The sequence below is a fragment of the Tympanuchus pallidicinctus genome, unplaced genomic scaffold, assembly GCF_026119805.1.
Source record: "Tympanuchus pallidicinctus isolate F22 unplaced genomic scaffold, pur_lepc_1.0 scaffold10, whole genome shotgun sequence".
NCBI lineage: Eukaryota > Metazoa > Chordata > Aves > Galliformes > Phasianidae > Tympanuchus > Tympanuchus pallidicinctus.
In genome coordinates this window covers 19,456,144-19,474,760 of record NW_026294619.1, presented here as the reverse complement: position 1 = coordinate 19,474,760, position 18,617 = coordinate 19,456,144, and the positions used below count along the sequence as shown (strand labels likewise).

The 18,617-nt window shown below is 38.2% G+C and overlaps 1 long non-coding RNA gene across 1 annotated transcript; it reads right to left on the bottom strand.

Moving 5' to 3' along the window:
- Positions 1-238: 238 nt before the first annotated feature.
- On the bottom strand, positions 239-6,480 carry LOC128072968 (uncharacterized). The gene is made up of 5 exons (XR_008202553.1): positions 6,343-6,480; positions 5,120-5,173; positions 2,262-2,331; positions 1,192-1,260; positions 239-1,058 (listed from the first exon to the last, which is right to left on the bottom strand). It is a non-coding gene; the product is annotated as an uncharacterized LOC128072968 (long non-coding RNA).
- Positions 6,481-18,617: the final 12,137 nt, after the last annotated feature.

The window sequence follows — 18,617 nt, the reverse complement described above, 5'->3', positions numbered from 1 at the left end:
AGAAATATTTTTTTTTTCTTCAGTCAATTTACTCTCAATTCAGATGTATGAGCACATCCAAAAAGCAGTCCATGAGAACTGCACACACACTCAGACCTTGCAGTACTACATTTTTTTAATCAAAACAATTGTGTTGCGATTACTTTTTTTTTCCCAGAGGTCATTATCAAACAATTTGAGCCAACAGTATGGGAAAATCAAGTAATGAGCAAGAACATGCTCTACAATTGGTTGCAGTTCCCGTTATGGTAGTTGAAAACTCAAATTTCTTCTCATCTTCTTCAGCCCATGCATCCAGCTATTGTAACATAAGAATTGCCAGTACTGCCTCTGAGCAGTATGTTGTCCTCCATGGTTTTCATGTATGCTGGAGCCAACTGCTTTTTATTTGTTATGAACACTATTGAATGCTCATACAAAAGTAGGCTGAAATCTGATAACTATCTCCCATCATTTTCCCAAACTATCATTTGTTCAGATCTTTTCCCAAACTTTATCTGTGAAAAACTTAAGAGCGGATAGGTCAGACCTTCAGGAAAGAAATATTTTAATTAGTGGAAGACCTCAGAATTTCTAGTTTGCAACAGGTTTTATTGAAATTTCTGTTCCTGCTTCAAAGAGTATGCAGGTCTATACCTAGGGCAGGGTAAGATACTTCACACACGTTATGTGAACAGACCAAACACTGAGTTATTTAAGAAAAATGTATTTTTATGGAGAATAGCTGTTTACAGAAAAAATGCATTTATTTCAGGAATAGATCCATTCACATTGTGAAAGCTTCACATCCTCAGCTATTTCCCACATTTTCTGCCATGTTTTATTAAACTAGGAACTTTTGAACCTTTGTCTCCGTAGGGAATTTAATCAAGTCTGTTTCACAGGAGCAACAGATACTATATCTTGTCTTAAAGTACAGTCTAATTCTGCCTTGATGTTACTGCATAATGCATGCATACTTTACACTTACATTCCAGAGTCTTCAAGTACTGGAGAAAAATCATCTAAAAATTGAAATGTGTGCCAGTCAAATGATGGAGATTAATAAAGATGGTTACCTGCATGAAAAAACTAAACTAAGTTTTTAGCAAGAAGATGTTACATTAGTAAAAGGGAGTTATTTTCTGAATTCATTTTCATATGATAAATTAACTTCTCTTATAGAATGGACATTAATTCATTTGCAGTTACCTTATCACAGTTCTCAAAATTAGTGCCTTTTCTGAAGTTCCTCCGGTGTCCAGCATCAGGAACACTTAGCTAGAGAAGAACATGAGTTGTTTGTATGAAAATACTGAGCCATCTTTGAATTGAGAAAAAGTGTCCCTGTACAGTGCCTACTTAAGGGATCATCTGAGATTATTTGCTTTGTAGACCCCTCACCCCTGTAGTTTCTAACTTTAAGACCAATGACATTTTGCAGCGATGCTTTACAAGCCTAGAATCCTTGCCTCTACTATGTTTTCTTGTTGCTGTTTGTTTGTTTGTTTTAGGTAAAGCATTTATATTTTTCCCAGGTTGAGCATACCATGAAAGCTTTCCATGTCACTATGGTTAAATAAGACTATCTAGATGGGGAGGAGGATGACTAGATTAATCTCACCTACTACAGAATTTTGACTTTCATCAATTGAAGTCACTGGGAGAACAGATGGACAGATAGGACAGGACACTTTTCATTACTTGTTGACAGGCACTGAACCTTGGGTTTTCTTCATCTGTTGGCAAATCATCCTTGAACAATCTGATTCTGCTTTCTTTACAAAATAATCAAATCAAACTATTGATGATGCATTTGCAGAGCCCCATTCACAACTCTCGTATTTTGTTTAACTATTGCAAGTGGCTGGTATATGTTAGGATCTGATAGTCTCTCAGATTCATCTAATGCATGTTTTTTTCTTATTTTATGCACTTTGTCTATGTGCTTTCTATGAATAGTACTGCTGTGTGAGGTTGCAAATCAAGAGCATAAGACCCATCATACAAGGATCTCCCATATTTCTTCCAGCTCTACCTATTTTCATTTGGAATAATCCAGCTCTGCTGTAGAGAGTGCATAGATTACTGGATGGGGATACCCAGTCCTCCCAGCACAAAGTGTGAAAACATGTATTCAACCTTTCAATTTAATTGCACTTACTCTGAGCAACTGAACTACAGCTGCCTTGTGAGGAAACATTTAAAAATAAAGCAGCAACAGCATAAAACCAAAACAAAACAACACTTCAACACATCACATATGACGGACAAAAAACAACTTACATATAGACATAATTATAGACTGCAAGTATCAAGGAAAGGCAGTGTTTAGCATGGTCAAAGGGACATCTGAAAAAAAGAGGTGATTCTTGTTACTTTGGAGTTCTGTATTACTAATAAACTAATCTTTAACACGACCTAATTTTTGCAGATGTTGTGATATAGAACACTACATAGTCTTCATAATTGAATTAATATGTGTGATGTTTTATGTTCTTCATGTATTTTTTGTTAGTTTATATATCTGTTAGGGTAAATCATGTTTTATTAAATCTTGGATACTAGATCAAATACTTAAAGGATCTGCAAAAGAAAAGAGGCTAGAGAAAAAAAAGTCCATGTTCTGTTCTGAACAGGTTAACTTAATGCAGATTATTTCTCTCTTAGAAACGTACTACAGTGATATCTTAAAGACTGAGTACTTGCACCAATTCCAAGAACATCTTCAGGCTTTCTGGTATTTTTAGAACTAATAAGCTGAGGTCCTAACATTTAGAGAAAAATATAATTGGATGAAATGTTTGCAACTATCAGACAAATGCTGAAAGTAATGCCTCCTATTTTATTATGCCAGCTCGGAATGTCACAGACAGATGCTGGTGGCATGGCAGTAGATGCTGAACCTTCCTGATAGTATTCCATTACATTCTGTTGCTGTGTGACAGATGGCAGCACAGGGGCAGTCTGACAAAATGGTGACTGACATGGAAGTGTGCATGAAGAAAAGGTGTGTCACTGATTTCCTCTATGCAGATAAAAAATAGCACCTACTGATATTCATCAATGCATGCTGAATGTTTATGGAGACCAAACAGTAGCTGTGAGCACAGTGAGGCAGAGGGCGGTGTGTTTTAGCAGTGGTTACATTGACAGTGGGTCACCTTTGCTGGTGCTGATTTTCAAGAGTGCAGCATGTAGGCTCTTCTTCATCACTGGTAAAAATGTATAGTTATTGATAGTAATTATGCTGAAAAATAGTGCTTTGTGATTGAGCATTTACTCTATCAGTTTTTTCTAACTAATGAAGCTCCAATGAAAATAAGACAATCCATTCTTTCTCAGCCCTAGTCACAAGACTTTTCACTACTTTTACTGCACTGAGAATTTCACTTGAATTTGGCTGATGTTCTGTATTTTTCATAGAACGGTCATAAAAACATACTTGTACGCAAGTGTTGTCTTTGCAAGACAATGCAATCAAATAGGAGTAGAAATGTTTTAATAGATCAATGCATTTAGTACATTTAGAGCCTTTAGTTTCATCATACCATTTGTTGGTGTTTTGTGTTAGGGTACACTGGGTACAACTAGCTTAAGCTGATTCCTTACTCGTTGAGGCAAAGCCATTATGAAAACATCTTAAATATATATCTACATCAAAGTGTTGCTGTGATTTAACAAAATCAATTTCTAAGCTGTTTTTTGTTTTTGTTTTTTTTTTTTCTTTTTTCTCATGCATTCAAAATCCAAGCTTGGAAATAGTTCAATTTTCCAACTGAACTATCAATTGGTATGTTAAAATTATTCAGCACCACCATAAAGACCTTGATCTGTGGGAGAAGAAAACTAACATTTGCATAACAGACAAAGCTATGCCCAGCAGAAAAGCCAGGATTCATTGCGTGTGAACTGAGAGGACTTTCTGGGACCTGATTACAAGCTGAAGGGTGTTCCAGTCCTACATACCACATGGCTGATTTATAACACATAGTTACAGTTTTGAAAGACTTGATCCAAATTCCTCTGAAATTCAGACTGCATGGTGTGACATCTCTACCATGGGCCGCTCTTCCCTGAGTTCAGTGGTTGCTCATTTCTACAGTAATACCAGGACTCCTGCAACAAGGTAATGGCAACATAGGCCTGTCTGTTTCTGAGGAGGAATTGGGCTGCAACAGCAGTGCTAAGGAGACAAATACACAAGTGTCCCATGGGGGTCTGTTCTAGAACCAGTTCTACACGGTACTGAAAATTGGTTTTCCCTTCCAGGGCTTCTTGGAGTCTTGGAGTGTATGTAGAAAAAACTGTCATTCTAGAGGATGAATGGTGAAGATGCAGAGAAATGGTTTCTGAACTCATTGTTTCTGTGCTTCTAAGCCATCAGCAGTCAAAGCTAGGATATGGGTCATCCTTCCATCTGGGGATAACCTACCTAAAGAACTGAAAAAGAGACCCAGAATCAGCTTTGCTGTCTCTGGATAATGCTGTTCTCTGTTTCAAATGCTCTCTCTCACAATGCAGGCTAGAATCACGGCTGGCTCCTTCTTGTCTAGACCTCTGGCATAATATAATAATCTGTACCAAAGCACCACATGCAGACTTCACTTTAGGCTCTAATCTAATTTTGGATCTTTTTAGTGGTTAGATCTTCAGAGAATCTGCTTTAAAAGCTTAAAGTCTCTTAGAAAACTTGCACATTTTTTCTTCACTAGGCTTCAAATAATTCAACATGCATTTTCTGTAGTTTATTCAAAGATTCTCAGCTGTCTTTTTTTTTTCCTTTTCTGCCTCCCTGAGTTAGATACTCCTTCCATTCGTAATGAAGCATTAAGATGGGCATAAGCTTAGCATATCAAACAAATGACAGGCCAAAGAAGAATTCTTGTTATTTGTATTTTGAAAGAGGAGATGAGGCCTGCTAGAGTAAAGATAGTATTTTTAGAAATGACTGAATGGCAGAAAGCTCACGAGTTGAAAACCCAGTGAGAACTCGTGGTGATAGTACTGTGTTTAGTTGCCAACTACAATTAATTTGAGAATACTCATGTAATTTAAGGTAGACTCCTGTTTTCTCGTGGGATGAATTTAATCCTAATGAGAATTTTCATGACAACAAATGAGGTTAAACACGCGTTACCTCATTACTGCCTGAGTCCTATGTCTCAGCACGTCCATTCAGAGATGCCATCTGCTAGAATATGCGAAAAAATGAATGCAAACTATTAGCAATATAGCTAAAAGAAAATCATGTGAAGATTGTATTTGTAACTCATTGGATTTATCTTAGAAATTATTTAATCATTGTAATTTTCAGTAGAAAAGATATGTGTTGCTTTTATTTTCTTTCTTTATTTTCTGGTTTTCAGGTGTTTCATCCCAGATGAGAAATTACAAGTAGCTAGCTTGGAAGGAAATGAAAAGAAGATAACACAGGCGTAATACTAGAAAGCAAACACTTACAAATGCTGTTGAAGATTACATACTTCAGCATTTGAGAAGAAAAAGAGAGAATGGTGAAGATTACATCTTCCAATTCCATTTTTCTACACGAAGTGCACCCTCCAGCCACTGAAACATCCTCCACACTGCAGTTCAGTCTTAGTCTACTCACAGAGCATTTGAATGTAATGAATAAGGAGAGACATTTTAGTAAGCGTGATTGACGCACACAGACAGATCTTGCTGTCTGCCAAACTCATTTGGTGTCCTGTAACTCAGAAGTGGCCAGAGCTGTGTGATGGAGAATAAAGTCTCCACATGAGAAATTTTAAATGGCAAACAATTGCCAGCTGCAGACATTTGGAAATCACAGCTCACACCTCAGAAGATTGCCAATGGGCTTTAAAAATATGACACATATCTGGACTAATATATTCTTGTGGTTTTGCATTTACACCTCAGATTTGGAGACTTTGTGTTGTTCAAGCTTTCTTCTGTATTTATTTTTTTAAATGAGAGCTGATATTCTTTTGAAATCGTATGCTCTAGCAGCTGTTCTCCATGAATACTAGTAGAAACTGCAAGGTTTGGCACAGGGTTTCAAGAGTTAGCCGTAAGTCTGGCACAATAAAGGCAGCATGTGATACAGGAAAAACCCTATCAGGTGTAAGATGGAAAACTGGTAGCAGGAATGTCAGACTGTGATGAAATATGCTGGAGAAAAATGAGGAGGAGGATGAAACTGTACTAGTTTCACTCTTCTTACTGACAAGACCATGGGTTCTGCCTTCTGAACCCTATAACTCACAGGAGGTTCATAGAGCGAGATCATTCCTCCACCAGATCAGGGTTTTGCTATCTATCTTGATCTCTCAGCCCCATGCAATCCAAACAGGAAGGGAGAATGTAAAAGGCACTTACATGTTATTAAATGAAAAATGTTCAGAAGAGGTCAGGAACAAAGTCTCAGGGCTGTTTAAAGTTGCTTGATTGCCGTCTGTGTAGCAAATAAGGCAACCATACAAAGGTCACTATGTCTCATCCTATTACATCAGTGCCCTTTGAAAGTACATTGTGTCCCTTCAAGTTGTGTCACATCAAGAGCTGGTTGAGTGCTTCATTGTGACGGATATTCATTGCTAATTTAACTTTCTGTTACTGGTACATTATTTGTGAAATTATTCTCGTTCTGGGAAGCACATTTCTTATTTGCAGGAGTGTATGAACGCCTTGCAGACACTCCCTTTGACTGTTCCTGTTGTGAGGGCAGTCAAAACACGTGTCACCTCTTTTTCTGATCAGACGACCGCAGTAAAAGAATAAAGAGAAGAATAGGATTACCCAAGAATTTCTACATTTTAAAAAGGTATGGGTTAAAAGAGTGAAAAAAATGTCAAACAAGCCTGTGTATTGCAGCTGAAAATGAGCGTGAATTTGGAGGATTTTCAACGCTGACTGTACTTTCTATACATGGTTCTGAGCTGGTTTTTGGTTTTGTTTGTTTTGGGTTGGCTTGGGTGTTTCTGGCGTTACAAAAACCAGTGCATCCCTTAAAATGTTGTACTAGGAGTAAGTCTCAGAATTCTCCACTAGAGGGCACTCTCTTCTTTTAAATAACATGATTAGTACTCGGCTAAGTGAGCTATGAGTTCTCAGCTGCGAGACCTACCTGCTTTGGTCCTACCTCCGTGAGTTTATAAAACGTACCAATGAGGTCAGTGCTGAGGGACTTGTGTGAAGTCTCAAACGTTCAATCTCTAGCTTGGAATGGAAAAAAGATTTTTAAGGCAGCATCCAGTTCAATTAGCTAAGCTGCAAGATTGAACCAAAGCGTGTGGAAATTCTCACTCTGCTTTGGCACATAATATTTTATACATATCAAAGTATCAAAAATATCTTTGCATCGTTTTGTCATTTACAGTAAAATTTTTATCAAACATGATTCTCATTCATGGGGGAAACAGTTTTATTTTTACTTAGCTGAATGTGAGAATGTTAGTGCTGAATATGAGCTATTGAAGCGTCAGGGAAATAATGTGTTACTTTTTCTTAGGGTCCGTTTTCATGTCAGATCTGCCCCAGTTTAATGGGGAAATGCTAATGAAAGGGCTAATTCCACTGATTTATCTGCTTGATCCTGGCTTTGTGCTTCCTTTGCCTTTTCTCTTTCAGACCTAATGATTGTGCAGTTGCAAGGTGAGCTGGATTATTTAGGTGGCTCAACAGAGAACAAAACCACCACAACAGTCAGATGGGCTTTTCTGAGTCAAAGCACTAGGTAGGTCTTCTGCACGAGAGCTGAAGGCACACAGCTGGGAGAGAAAGGCAGGAGCAGGACTTTCCTGCAGCAGCACTTCGCCTTTGCACCAGGCTGGCTGCAACATGATATCACACATTTTCAGGCCACTAAAAATGTCATGCAAACACCACTTTGGGTTTTATTTGTTTTGTTTCTGAAACTGAAGTTAGGTCACATCCTGGCTGCTGATCTGTAATGTTAGAATCATGTAATCTCCTGGAGTTCACTGGGTTCACAGCTGCTACAAAACAGGTGGCCTGAGAGAATTAGACCAATAAAAGAAGTGTAAGTAAACTTGGGTTTATTTATTTTTTATTTTATTGTTATTCCCTCCTCCCAACATTATATTCACGTGGCTGTTCTCTATAACACTATAAGCTGTACTACTTAAGAGAAGCAGTCATTGAAAATAGTGAAGGCAATACACTGTGAATCCATGAGTTTATAAAAACTGGCCTCTACAGATCTGTAGTGCCTATTGAATAGACTTACTTGGACAACAGCTACCATATGTATTCAAGTTGTAACAGATTCTTAAGTATGTGATACACGTATGTTACAAGCCAGATCTTCTCTCCCTAAGAATATGTGTCAAAAGCACAAATTCCTGTGTCTGCTGATTTGGTGCTTTTCTTGGTCTAACAGTCTTGGTATAAAGAAATGAATAAGAGAGGAATCATAGTTATTGAAATGCAACTAAAAAAAAGCCACCAACCAAACACATTGATGGTTTAGCATTATGTGTATCTTGTTATTATTTTCTGTCTTTTGAGTGTGATATGTTACGTTAGTTTACTTTAAAGGCATTTATGCCTTTGATAGCATAATAATAAAGTATGTATTGCTAAATGTGATTTTCTCACTTTATTTTACTTGCTTTCGAAACTTACAAATAAAAAGCAAACACACTGGTGGTGGTCAGAACTACACCCAGACAGAGCAAACTGTCACCTAGACCATACTATGCTAGCTGAACATCTTGTTTTTCTTCTTGATGGACTTAGGAACAAGAACATCTTCCACTGTAGACATCTAGACTGTTTATCTTAGTGTTAGCTACTCAATATTGGATGACACATATGGGTTGAATATGCAACAGCCTACATCTTAGAAAGAGATGTCTGCATAGCTATGAAATCATGGAATAAAAGAATGCATACTTTCACAGAAAAGCGCAGTCCAATAGCAAGATTATGACTCTAAAAGCCGAGAATGACGGATGAGAAAACATGGCTCTTTTATCTACATATTTTCATGTGAATAGTTAGTTGTGCTACCTAACTTTAAAAATCACAGTCTAATTTCAAGACAGACATCAAAGATGTAAACTGCGATGTGGTCTGTGTTCCCATGCAAGGTAGTTGTACTCAGGACAGCTCTTGTGATCTTTGAGCCACACTGTTTGCTTGTTTGTCTTATGCATAAGGAGGAAAAGAAGAGCGGAAAATCTGGGCTGTAAAATTCCATTCGTTGGTGAGCACAGCTAGTTCAAGGGGAGAAGGAATCATGGTGTACTGCTAATCCAGGCCCACAGCAGAGTGTGTCTGAATCAATTCTTCCCTTGTGATTCCAGGCAAACTGTAATTAATATTTCTTCATTTGGTGTCCTTCATTTAGTTTTGAAGCTTCATACCTAGCCATGGAAACCATGGGTAATGTCTGCTTGATTCATGCTGAAAAATCATGGAAAACAAAAAGGTGGTTATTTTAGCTGGGCTGATGGTAGAAATATCCAAAGTTCTCAAGTGTTAAATTAAGGTAACAAGAGCCAGAATGAATTAATATGAAGCAGATTATCATGACATAACAAGCCATTCAGTATTGTCAAAATACTCTTTAAAACTAGCTTGATAGCGTACAGTGTGTATACAGCAGTGCTGAATTTTCTAAGGAGATGCTTGCCAGGTTTTCATGATAGTTTTATTATGGAATAAAAGCCAGTATTTCAGACAGTATAAAGGAATGAGGAAAGTCACAGAAGCAGGAAGAAACACCAGTTATTTAACAGGATTCTCAAAAACTACGCACAAGCACAAATAATGTAAGTTGCTCTGAAAAGATGGGAGTATTTTGAAAAATGCATCTTTTGTTACAGAACCAATACTGCTTTTATAAAATCTGTATCTTTTGTTCCTGTTATTTTCTGTGGTAAAGAAATCTTTGTTTCTATGGGGCACATGTATAGGTGGCAAAAGAAGTTATTTCCTGGTTATGGTAAGTGGAAAGATCCTGGTTTTCAAGTCTTCAGTTCACTCTGGGAGCAAAAATCAGCATTTATATTCTTAAGGTCAAGAAATGTTAAAGCAGGAACAACAAAAAGATCAACTATGTCACCCACCATTAGTTATCTACAGACAGTCAGCATGGTGCTGTCAGTGCCAACCCCTTGGAATTTTGTAGTCAAATTCAGAATCTGTCTTTCTCACTGATAGCCATCCCAAGCCTCGGCTCATGATCGTAATAATCCAGTTTACCAGGACTGAGGTTGGCAGCTTCCAGTCTCTGGCACCATGGTGAGCAGAGCAGAGCAGAGCTGTCCTGAAAGGCACACAAGCGCCATGGATGACATTCCCCAGAGTCTGTGAACCACCATACCTCTTCATCTCCTTCTGCTCCAAGTGTATTCTTTTGACCTTTTCCCACCCTGTTATAGATTACAAAAACACGTACGCTAATAAACTCTTAAAAAGCAATCTTCATTCCCTATCTTTTTCTCATAAAATAGTCCACTACCAAAGGTTTCTCTCTACGCAGGCTCTTCTCCCTGGGGACAGGATGAAAGGAGAAACAAGTGACAGATGTTGGCTGTTTTGGTTAATGCACTATTAGAAAGCACTCAGACACTTCGGTGATGAGGGCATTATAAAAGTCCGTGTGGGAGAGAACAGAACGAGCACAAGGCATGTAACATCAGAGGCACGATTGCGTACAGCTTGCTTTCCACACCTTGCTAAGGAGCCCTGTCTGCTGGCCAAGCCACTCCATTTCATCTGCCCTGCTGTTGACAATAGGACAGAGAAACATACAGGGTGAGCGCTCTTTCAGAGAATGTGTACTCTGTCTTCCATTTCCTAAAGCACTCAAGGGATTAAACAATAAGAATCACAACCAGCATTAGCATTTTAATGGGGAACAACGAGTGTGAAAATTCTTATAATTTGGCCTTTGAGCACCATCTGAAAAAAAAAAAAAAACTGCAGGCAAAGAGGCACAGAGACAGAGAATGTACTCTGACCAGACTTATGAGAAATTCAGCATATGTTTTAATAACGAATGGGTTAAAGTAAGTCAGTGCAGTTGACCTTGTTGGAGACACATTTTCCTCATGCAAAATCCTGACATTTCAGACCTGCTTTCACACATTCCATGAATAGATGTTATTACTCATTATCACATTTATCATTACAAGTATAAAACAATGAGGTGTCAACGAGGGGAAGGATTAAAATAAGCTTTACTATTTTTTTTTTTCTCGACAGAAAGTACCTGGCAAAGGTAATTATATGGCAACTTCTTCTAAGAGAGGGAAAAGAAGCCAAGTTTCTGACATCCAAAAGTGTTCCTCTGAGGTGTTGTTCAACCCAGACCAAAACTTTCCATTATCCTGATCCTTTCCAGACCCAGTGTAAGACATTTAACTGAGCTCGGAGAGGTAATAGCCAATTCTTCCCTTTGTTGCTCAACTTCATTGCAGGTAACATCAAGTGCAGTGCAGCTCTTTGCTCCTATTTTGGAGGAAAGTCAATGCAGCTTTCATGTATGGCAATAAGCCACGTTATAAAGAACAACTTGACAGTCAATTTCTGAATCTATTTGTGGCAAACTGTCATGGGATGTGTAGGGCGGATGGGAAGCGACACAGCTACTGAGGTGTGGAGAAGGGTGAATACCTGGCACGCAAAACTGGAGAGGCACTGATTATCTTCTTACTATCACTCACTAAGCCTACAGTGAGCCTGGCTCTGTCCACAGTGATGCTCAAGTTTGCAGGCTTCCCCATTTGCTCTGTTGTGCCACGATGACTCTGTTCTCTTTATCTTTTTTTTTCAGCAGGTAGGATTTGTTGGTTTTTTTTTTTCAAACCTGACCTGTTTGCTGGGCTGCTTCACAATGCGGCCAGCACACAGGAAGAAGACAGAAGACAGTGGCATGAGACAAAAATGGGCAGGAGCCCTGTGAGGAGAAGGTGGTTACAAAAGGTGTGTGAGGTATTGCCATTCACAGTGCTGCTCATGCAGCAATGCGAGCTCCTAAGACCATCCTACCATCCTAAATGTGGTGATACATGCTGTGTGCTGGGAATGGGAATCATGCAGTTAGAAGTGCCCTCATATATTTTTTTTAATAGAAAGAAAACTGGCTTTTCACTGATAGTAGACCCTGCTATTTGCAAATGAACTTTTTTTTTTTAATGCATCAGTTAATAGAAGTCTCTGTCATTTAGCCAAATGCAAACTCAAGTGAATAAGATTGCCAATTATTGGTATAATTTTGAAAGAAAAGTATTCAGAACTAATTGTATGCTTCTCTTGGATAGCCGGCTTCTATCACTTTGTTTTTGCAGTGCCATCTTCTCTCCAACTGACAGTATGATGGCTTTTTTTTTTTTAATTGAATTTTCTCTTTTGAAAAAATTAAAGCCTTAGTAAAAAACAAAACAAAACAAACCAAAAAACCCTAGCTTCCGCAAAATAAATCCATCAATTATATTTTGATGCCATTTCATTGTGACCAGCAGAACATTCAGAATGACTAGAAAATCTGTTGAGGACGGTAGAAAGTTGCTAGTTCTATATGCTCATTTCAGCAAAGCAAAGATGATCCTGCTTACATCAAAAGGAGTGTTAGCATTACTCTAGCTATAGAAAAGCTGCAGAACACTACTTTTACTCAAGTACTCCTCCCACGAATGTCCACAAAGAGTCTATTCTGCTTTTCTAGATCTTGCATTATGCAAGTGATAAAGTGCTGCCTGCAGTACTGACAGCAGAATAGTATCTAAAATAGTGTTATGTGATAGAGCCTGTGATACAAGAAGCTTTGTGAGGGAACAGATAGTGCCCCACTCATGCAGAATATCATATTGACCTATGTATATTTTACAGCATCAAATGTCAAATACACACACCTCTACGCAGACCAAATGAAAAGAGGCATTACCTGATTTTGAAAACAACTTGATTTCCATTTAATGATCAAAGATTCACAGATTTAAAAGGCCACAGTGACTGTTGTGATCATTTTGTATGACCTCCTGTATCACACAGGCCAGAGAACCTCACCCATTAATTTCTGCCTCAAGACCATAACTTTTGCTTGCGTGAATATAATTTTTTTAGAGGCATATTGCCTGATGTCCAGTACCATGGCTGTTAGTAAACTAGAATGGGTAATTCTGTGCATGTGCTGTAACCATCTCGTGAGGGATATATTTCTTGTGAGCTTTGTTTAAAATTTCAGAATGGTTTCACCACCATCTCTGACAAATGAAGCCTTGCACTTAGTCTGTCAGCAGCTAAAAGCTCAGCAATGCGTGTTTCTCCAAGAAACCCTTGGCCTCTGCCAGTGATGGTGCCAGGTCTGGTGGCAGTTTCTGTAATACGGAGAGTTTTCAGCTCCAAAGTGGACAAACAAGTTAATTCCCTCCATGTGGGCCACTGGACAGCCATCAGGTGGTGATCAATTTAAGTGGCTGCACACACACATGGGGTTCACTTTTGTAAATGTAAGTCACTGAAATACTGTACTGTTCTACAGCATTGTTACTGATATTTTCTAACAACTTATTTTCCTCTTCTAAACTATAATCATTTTCCATCCTAGACACTTGTTAAAACGGATTGATGTAGCACATGCTATTTCACAGCAGCACCAACAGTAGGTAGCCCCTGCCTGTAAAAGTTTTAAATCTAAACTGCAGAGAATATGCCATGGTATACATCGGGAGGTTTTTAATATGATACAACTCTTAAGATAACTCCTGTCACTATGCTTTGATATTTTGCATTTCCTGTAAATTAATCTTTCGTTTCCAACTGTTAATCTCTGGAACTGCAATGTACAATATAAATGGGATCTGTTAAAAATAGCAGAGTAATATAATGAATTAAAATGACAGTAAAGAAAAAAAAAAAAAACTTCAGTTGTGCCAGAAATCAGTTCAATATGCTGGCTTAGTCTTTTTTAAATGAAATGGAACTGATGAAGTTAAATGCAGTTCTTGCACAGAAAAATATGTATGATAAATATTTACATGGTTGGCACTTTAGAAATTACATATGGTCATCATATAAAACTATATGATAAAAATTTGGTGTAACTTTATTATTTTTATGTGGGATATAAACAAACATAAGATTGCAGGGAATGACAGATAGTTCTGTCGCATATAAAGCCACGTTTATTATAATGTAACAGAGTGCTGTTACCCCTTCTGTCTAAGAGATTAGTTGATTTTCAGAGACATGATTTTATTTAATTAGAACTAGAAATGGTTAGGAGAGCAGTCATCTTTGCTGATGGTGTTATATATCTGTGTATTTCACACAAAGAAAGCACACATCCATGCATTTGCATTCAGGAGTATTCAGACAAGTGACAGCTCTTTATGTTCTCAGCCCTCTGCAGCTAAGCTCTCAGCCCAGAAATCTCTCTGAAGACCTTCAGAAAAGCCATGTTCCAGTGCTTCTTTAACTTGCATCTTGGTATGTGCTGCTGCTTCTTTTTCAGTTTCTCTTTCTGTCTTTCACTCCAGTGTTGTTCAGCAAAATCTCCTTGACTGTTCCTGCTTTTGTTTTGAAAAGTGACATGCTGTAGCATTTCACTTATCCGTCTCCTTATATATCACCACATGATTTCCATGCTGGAAAGCAATGATTTTTTCAGTCAATGTAATCAAACATAGTGTTACATTCCACCACTGTCAATGAATCATGAGACTCTATATTAATACTTAACCTTTTATATTGTGCTCATGAAAGACAGCTGGGAAAAGAGAAATGAAAAGCAGCTCTACATAATATGGCCCAGAACAAATACCACAAAGATACTCACACAGTGCTCTCTGTACCTGGTAGTGGCTTCACTTTATTTGCTGGTGCTCCCAATTGTTAGCTGAACAACTGTAATACCACCACCAGCAACATACTCTGCATCATCTAATGCCAAGCATATATACTCGCCCTCCCAAATCCCAATGACTTTTTGCACAATAAAAGGCCATAGGACAGATCCTTTGGCTATTGGTACTGTTCAGAGCTTAGTTGGATTTTTTTTATTACTGGAATCTTCTGAGAGATTTTGGTTCATTCACATCACATCTGTCCACTCCAGACGCTGGTGTCGTGTTTGATGCTGCAATCAGTTGAAGCCCACAGGCTTTGGCAGCATCAGGGGACAGGAAATATATGTGAAGACCTCTTTGCTACAATGCATAGGTTTAGGAATCTGCCTGTGGAGGACAGGGAACATCCATGTACAGCAATTAGGAAGCTAAGGTAAATTACAGTCCAAAAACGGTGTTAATTACCTCATTCAACTAATCTGTAGTCTTTTGTGCTTACTGATCTCAGGTCAGTGTCATAAGAATAGCTAAATAATTGCTTCTCTGAAAGGTTTCTGTAGTATTTGGATGGAATTAACCTAAATTTAACTGCCTAAAAATGAACCATATATTCTATACCTAGACTCAATGAACAGGAAGATACCCTCAGCAATGACACATCTCGTTGCATATTGCATCTGCATTGGAAAAGGATGAGTTGTCCTCTGGAAGTACTGTAACACTTATTTATATCTAATATAATAGTTTAGTCTAGGTGATTACACTAAGAAACTGTGAGATGTTTCCTAACATTACTGTGCATTTACACTTGCATTTGCAGAAACGATCTTGCTTAGATACCAGAAGCAGTCTGTCCATAGTCCACATGTGATGAACATTATGAACTTGAAGATGTAGAGGGTAAAATCAAAACTACCTTGGATAAGAGTCTTTGCACTGTGGCTTTAAGTGGCTTTAAGCCACAGCTATTTATTGCAACAGTAGGGGATGATTCCACATTCTGTATCGATTTGAAGATACTGCCTTTGATTTGAGTTGCTAGCTGCTATACTTGAGACAACAATTAGTTTAGGGATAAGAGGTCACCGTAGGCAAAATCCAGAAATATTTTCCAGTAGCATAAACGATTATTTATTTTTTTGAGAATTTTTGTATTATTTCATGTAATTGATCATAATTTTGTCAATCATTTATGGGAAGCACTTTTTAAAATACTTCTACTGTAAGGTTTTTCTCTGTGTTCTTGTAACACCTCTGAAGTTATTTGTTTGTGATCATAAAAATTGGTAAAAAGAGAGCAGCAGGCATCAGAGTTGATATGTGAAGTGTCAATCTGCTTTTGGATGATCATTTGCTATGACAGCAGTGGGAAGGAAGAAGAATGGTGGTCACAAATTTATTTTAATGCGTTCTGCAACCTCGTGATTGATTAGAGAAAAAACAGATTGTTTCATCCTTTTTTCACAATTGGATTTTCTGGTTAAATCCAGAACTGCCGAAGTGCAATAAAACACTCTCATGAAAGCAGTAATCTCCCTAAATCTTCAAATTCCACCCGCCTCCCCAAACCTCATTTCGTACACAAACATGGAGTAAAATGATGTATAAAAGCAGCAAAAGTGATTACCATCAGCAAAGTTTCCTTTTTAATGTATTAGACCTTTAATCTTTTCTTAAGTGTTGGCCATTAAAATTATTAAACTGCATCCCCTCCTCCTGACAACATATAGTTTTTGACTGAATTGACTACGGTGCTTAAAAATATATACTGCGTTATTTCTACAGCTCTGTTGGTCTGTTTTTTTTTTTAAGAGTAAATTTTGCATTGCTTAATGAGGTCATCTCATCCCTTTCTGCAAAGCTGGTGGCTCCTGGCAGCTGCAGGAGCTGCATCTCCCCTCCTTTCTCATGGAAGCATAGGGATCCAGGAAGTTCCTCTGGATGATGGTGAGTAGGCAGAAAGACTGCTGTCTTGGAAGTCATCTGTTGGGAGTGGATACACAGCCTTTTCAGAGCTACCTTCCACTTCTCTTTCAAGCCCACAGATTGAGTGAATATTGGCTTTAAGCATGTCCACAACCAGAAAGTTAACTATCAGCTAAATTAACATGATGGCAGTTAATAATAAAATAATTTGCAAACTTCTATAAGGACTACAGCCCTGCAGTCTCCATAGTGGCAGCAGCAAACAACAGCAGGTTAGGCAGTTCTTTTCCTTTGCTGGATAACTAGTATGACAGGAAGTGTTCAAAAGCAATGAGGAGTAGAGGAGACCAATCAGAGAGGTGTTGGGGAGTCACTGGTTTTTCAGGTCAGAGGACTTACTTTTTCTCAGATCAGGCTGCAGGAAGGAATCCCTATGATGCAGCTACCCCAAATCATTTGAAACATTTGAAAGTATTAATCATTAATATTACTGGCAGTTCCAAATTGACTGTCAATCCCTGTGTATCAGTGAAGCTGGGATTCTCCAGCTCTAGACTTAAGAGCAAATGACAAGGCTTTCTTCACCTTTTCATTTAGTATCAATCTGGTGCCTATGACTGATAGAAATTAACACTTGCAGTCTTGTAAAATGAATCATTGCAAATGAGCAAAATAAGTTCTTGTACTACATAGGCAATACACTGACCAGAATGACTTCTGCTACACACAGTCTTCTCTCCCTGGCAAGTGGTGACTAAGAATTGAGTGCTGTGGGAAAAGTGTTTGGGTGTAGCAGCTGAGTTTCTGGATGCTGTGGTCTGATCTTGTGAATGCTCACACAAATGACTAACTTCATTTGAATAGTCCCACAGAACAGGAGTCATTTCATTCTTGTATGCGTATAAACTCAGGAGCGTATGTTTATAAGCTCAGCTTTCTCTATGAACAAAATGTAGTCATTTACTTTTCATTTGTTACAGTCAGTTTATCTTCAACTTCACTTAAAACAAGTTATGCTCTTATTTGAAGTAGTAAGTGGAAGTGTGCCACATCAGTGCTTTGACAATTAGCCAATCTAGCTACCATAGTGTAGGAGTTACAGTAAGCATACATAGAAAGTTGCATCGGTCATTTATTTTGAGCAAGTCCGCCAACTTGGCCCATCTTCCTGAGCAGTTCACTTGTTTGATACAAGCAATGAAAGCCATTCCACTTATCTTAATTGCTTTACTCGTGTCTTCCATATTCCTGTAATGGTTCTTGATTGTTCAGCATCAGAAATGAAATGTATCGTCTGCCATTATTTCTACAGTTACCAAGTACAAGCAGTTAGGTAGTATCAGTTAGGTATATGCTAGCCCCTACACATTTATGAAGATGAAATTCACCTTTTGCATTAGATCAAAAGCGGTGTTGGCGGGGTTAGCTCCTGGCTGGCTCGTGTAACAGTCCAACCAAATCAAACTGGCAGCATTATCAGTTATCACCAGCTATATTAATAACTGCAGTCCTTGAGCACAACTTGTATGTAGATAATCTTGTTAGTTTACTTGCAGTTAAAGCAGTTGCTTCCTCTTCACACGATATTTCTAAGACAGGCAGGCATGGCTAGTGAAGATAGAGGGAAAAAACGGTAGGTGATTTAGATACAGCTGCAAAAATCCCTCCAGTAGCCCACAGAAATACAGATAATGTTTGCTCAAGCAAACATGCAAAAGCTAGAAAGAGCCAGAATTAATGTTGCGCATGTAACCTTATTATGGCCTTCTGTACATACATGCCTTAATTACATTGACCTCTGGTACCTCAGCAGGGTGTGAATCAGCATTGTGTAAGGCGGGGGAATTTTGCTTTTGCAGCCCTCCTCAAATGAATGGTGGCTAGGACAGTTTTACAGGTTTAAAACAA